Source organism: Vicia villosa, linkage group LG4 (genome assembly GCF_029867415.1).
Source record: "Vicia villosa cultivar HV-30 ecotype Madison, WI linkage group LG4, Vvil1.0, whole genome shotgun sequence".
Classification (NCBI taxonomy): domain Eukaryota; kingdom Viridiplantae; phylum Streptophyta; class Magnoliopsida; order Fabales; family Fabaceae; genus Vicia; species Vicia villosa.
Window position 1 is genome coordinate 191,973,465 of NC_081183.1, and position 5,650 is coordinate 191,979,114.

Here is a 5,650-nt window from a genome sequence, read left to right on the forward strand (position 1 = left end):
AGTAAGCCGTCGGGCTGAGCGGACGGACGACAAAGTACCGGTCCTTGAAGCCTTTTACAGAGTCAGTGTACATCCCGAAGAGTTTCCGCTCGGCATTTCTGAACGAGACCCAGCTATATCGCCCGTCTGCCGCTTGCCTTTGGACACGAAAACACCGGCCAAACAATGCGGTCGTGGCGCCAATACCCAAATAGTTACAGACAATCTCGAATGCTCGCATAAAAGCAAAAGCATTCGGATGCAATTGGGACGGCGCTAAACCTAGAAACGCCATCATCGATTTCTGAAAATCGGAGAAGGGCAACCGGAAGCCGAGCTCCTTGAACACATATCCGTACATCGCAAAGCCATCCCCGTTGAACCGAGAGCATATGCGCTCGTCCTGAGACGGGCAAGTCACTTGGTAATTCGGAGCTTCACCCTCTCCCAAAACCTCAATTTCTTTGAAGGCCCCGTCTAGAGACTCGGTGTATCGGGAGGTGACCGTTAGGGCTTCGTCGGCTATCCAGTCGAGCGCAACCGTGCATTCGTAACTGAACAGGGGCATTGGGGAAACCCCTCCCTCGGCGTCAGAACCCGGAGAATCAGCATGGTCATTGTCGACCAGAGAAGGCGCGTTTTGATCCTCGATGATCTCAACATCGGAGCTAGTGGCCGTCGAGTCGTCCGACTCGCTACTCCATGAATCAGATTCCGAGCTGGACTCCGAGCTGGCGCTCGAATCAGATCCACCTGCACGCAGAAGGGAGAAAGTGAATTCGACAGTTCATCAAATCCACCCTTCCACCGCAATGCAAGCGAAAGGGTAGAGCAGGAGCGGCGGAGCCCCCGGCTAAACCCCCATCGAGGAAAGACGCCCGTTAGCCGAGGACTCACGAAATGACGTGACACGACTACGAAAAATCGTATCTAAACCGGCACGACGGTCTAGCGCCAACATCATCTGGTCCACCGACCCACGCTAACCCCCGGGCATCGCCTGGATAACCCGAGGAGGAAGCAACGACTGCTCGTCGGACCCAGCCTACGTTGATGACGAAGACCGCGAAAATAAAGCACACAAACCCTAAGGAAAAGAATAAAGCAACGAAGAGGGAAGCGAACTTACGTGAAGACATGATGACGATGACCGGATGAGCTTCTCGGTAGACGAATAGTATGTTGAACAATCTGGAAGAGTATCTTCCGAGGAACGCCTGTCTGATGTCGAGCAGGTAAACAGAGAGAGGAAAACTTCCAAATGAGAGAATTCGCCCCCTTTTATAGGGAAAGGGCTCGGAAGGCGAAGCGTCACCTCTCCTGATAGGCGCCGCCTCCTAGACCCTAGGCCATCATTACCTATGCCACGTCAGCGCGTGTCGCCCACGCGCGACGTTTCGCCCCCTCCACAGGCTGTTCCTCCAAGCACATCTGGTTGACGAGGAGCCATCTCACCGAGCATCTCCGAGGTCACGGGTCCGAGCATAAAGCAAAGTCACAGCTTCTTGACCAGAAAACTCCGACTTGGGGGGCTCCTGTTCTGGACTGGGCCAAGGTTAGGCCCAATATAGTTTTCGGCCCAGTCAACCTCAGAGGCCCACGTTCCTCCATGACCCTCCTACGCACCTAGGATGCCCACCTTAGACGTGCTCGGCTGCCCCATATCCCTGGAGCATATGGCACCCGGCATGCTCGGCACTAACATTCCCGCGAACACCTTCGTTGCCGAGGACCCTGCTCCGCGCAGGGCTCCTTCATATCCAATCCTCCGAACAACACGGATTCCATGTGGCTCCTAAAAGACCGCGTCTCCCTTGAACTTCGGAGCGGTTAACCAGGACAGAGGGCATGCACGCACCTCCGATATTTCCGCTCAGGAAACCTGGCAGTCTCCTAGTTGGGCTTGGGAATCCAACCCAATAGCGAGATCATGGCCCAGCGCTGGGGGCTATAAATATCCTCTTTAACTAGAGGGTCAGGTATTCACTTCTTTCTAACCTTTAGCTAGTACTTGCACTCCTTTGCTCGTCTTCTTACTTTGGCATCGGAGTACCTTGCAGGTACACCCCCTCCTCCTTCCTAGAAGACCCAGTCCGAGCAGCCTACGACGATTCTTCTGGTCAGGTACGATCAGAAACCTTGAGGCCTAAGAAGTATTGGTCAAAAGAAAGATATGAAGAAACACTTGGTAACTCTCGTGCCCTCGATTCCATTTAAAATGGTGTTTACAAAAATATCTTTAGAATCATCAACATGTGCACTAGTGGAAATGAAGCTTGGAAAAATCTTTAGATTGCTAATGAAGGCACCTCCAAAGTTCGTATGTCAAGACTTCAACTCCTAACAACAATTTTTGAAAATCTGAATATGAAGGAGGACGGAATTATTGTTGAATTTAATGTATGTCACTGTAACATTGCAAATAAGATTCGTCTAGAGGCCAATCTTAAAACTTCCTTCACAATCATAATTTCATACATGGTAGCGAGGACATTGGAGAAAAGTATTATGGACAGGCCAAACGACACAATGTGATTGGACCAACACCAAAGGATCAATCCATAATACCTTCGTAGGAGAACAATGAACAAATATACCTTTGCTAGAGGGCTTGTATAACAGATCAAGAACGATTTTAACTATCCGAAGGTTTCCAACATTCTACGTCGGATAAATTGAAAACAATTTTAACTGTCTTCCATGTATAAACTCATTTACGCAACATAAGAAATGTTTTTGCATTCACTTACAAAGTTAAACTTCTCTAATTTTATTGACTTTTGCATTAGAGTGCAACCTTATAGACACACTCCCACTTCTTCGTATTAGAATCCCACATCGTGGTATCAAAAGAATTTTTACATCTATACATCATCAATCTTCTATTGCGTTCCAAAATAACAATCATAACATATTCTTAATACATCAATATATTTAACACGTGTGAAGCAACATCAGTGGTAGGTTACATGTAACTATGTAAGAAATTTCCTTATTTGTGGAATCATATCCATACGTCCTATTTTCTCATTTTAAACATTACAAATTTGATGAAACATAACATATCAAGAACTTGACACCATCTATACTATAGTACCTCAATGCTTCATAAATCAAATATATTACAGGTTGGAATTCACCAAACGTACTACAAGAGCCTTAGCATGAGACACATGCCCCTTGTAATTGATCTTCTAAGATTAACCTGTCAGTTTGTCATAGCGTAACCAGTCACCATTAACACATTTGGAACTCAAATAAAAGGACTAGAATCTTGTGATGACCCCTACCTACTACATCAGCATCAATGATGATTGTTCACGTTGAAAAAAATTGCATAAATATATATATATATATATATATATATATATATATATATATATATATATATATATATATATATATATATATATATATATATATATATATATATATATATATATATATATATATATATATATATATATATATATATATATATATATATATATATATATATATATATATATATATAGATTGAATCCTCTTCTTCAATTTATTTTCTTTAATTATCTCCTTCACACTTATCTCCCTATCTCTCCAATATTTTCTTTTTATTTTTTTTTATCATTTTTCTTAATACCATTAATTTAATTATACTTATTTTTGGTGGAGGAGAGAAAATGAAGGAAGGAGAGGATCCATGGTAATATATATATATATATATATATATATATATATATATATATATATATATATATATATATATATATATATATATATATATATATATATATATATATATATATATATATATAAACCATGTCTAAATTAATCACTATTATGTGGTAAAACAAATAAAATTATATTTTTCATGATTTAACGATAAAAAATATTATATAAAAATCTATTAGGAGTTTAATTGTGTTAAATTTTAAATTATGTTCAATAATTTGACTTGCATGTCCTCGAATTTTGAAGAGAATAGTCAACCATTCACCAAAAAAAAAAAAAAAAGGAAAGGTGTAAAAGATGTTTTATCAAAATACCATTTTTAAGATTAAAAAATAACTTTGACCACAAAGTCATCTTATCACAATATCATTTTCAAGAAAAAATATTGAGGTCATTTGGAAAAACACAATCTTTGAAAAACTCCTCCTTTTGAATTGATAAAAGTAAATAGATGGCAAGTTGAACCTCTGATGAAAGTTCAATTGATATTCTTGTGAAACAAACGTAGCATTATGCTTTTAGACCGAGTGACAATAAATTCAGTGAATTTCTCATTTATCTCTTATCTGTTTATTTTTCTTGTATTATTTTAATTTTTTAACTTTTTCTTTTGCTATTTTTCTTAAAACAACTTTAAAACTTTTTTTAATTAATTTTTTAAATCTTTTTATATCACAATCCACTTTCTCTTGGTGTGAGATAAGTGAAAAAATCAATTAACATTTTTTGATATAAAAATTGAATTTTACATACGTTTTTATGTATTTTCAATACTTGTAACATATTTTTTAATTAAAATATATAAACTAGTTTTTAACTTCACCCAAAGAAAAATTCTTCATCCACTATTATTAATGTGTTGAGTTAATCACCATCCAGTCAAATCAATTAGAAAAAAATTAAAACTATATTAATCAAGTGTTGCATGTTTGTCAAAATTGAAATTACTTAATTATACTTTTGACCCCTTAACTTTTTTTATAATTTTATTTTTGTCTCTTATATAATAAACATTAATTTTAAATTTCTTAAAAACAATTAAATTAATCAAATTGATCTTTTATGAAGAAAAAAAAATCTTTAACCTACATTTATGTGACCATTAAGGTGGAAATAGGGCAAGCCAGATTACAAAGGTCTATAGTCTAACCTATTTAAGGTCAGTTCAGATTAGACCTATTTAATAAAAAGGTCAGACTTAAATTTTTTTAAAAGTCTATTTAATTAAATAGATCAGACTTAAATTATTAAAAAAGCATATGAAATATTATATATGTCAACCTATATTTTCATATATATTAAAAATAGGGTCTGATCTATATATGCATATATATTAGAAAAAGAAAAAGACTAAATAGACATACCTATATATATATACATATATATTAGAAAAATGCTAAATAGGTCCGACTATATATGCATATATTTGTCAGCCTATAAAACTTCTTAAATAATATGAATTATTTAGAAAAGTTTAATGAAAAACAGACTTTTAAATAAATTTTCAGGACATGTCATACTTTTTAAGAAAGTCAGATAAAAAACTATAAAATAATGTTTATTAGTCAAAATGAAAATATAACTTAAATTAAGGGATTAGAAGATTAATTAATCAAGCTAAAATAATAATGTGAATTTCACTTGACCCCAATTGAAGACATAATCATGAAAAAACTAGAACAACTTAGAAGACTTAGAGTTACTCCCATTTAATAGACAAAGTTGACATCTAAAGATACTCTGTCTTATTTATGCTAACCCTCCATTATAATGCATGTACTTCACCAAACACGTTGCATGTAACTTAACCCTACCAAAGAGCAGCGTGTCACCATTTCAGCAAAGTGTACTAATTACCATCTGCACTTTGAAGAAAAAAGTACACTTATATTTAGTTTTCTATTGAATAAATGAACATATTTTAAAATATAATTATATAATAATATTTGAAATATTA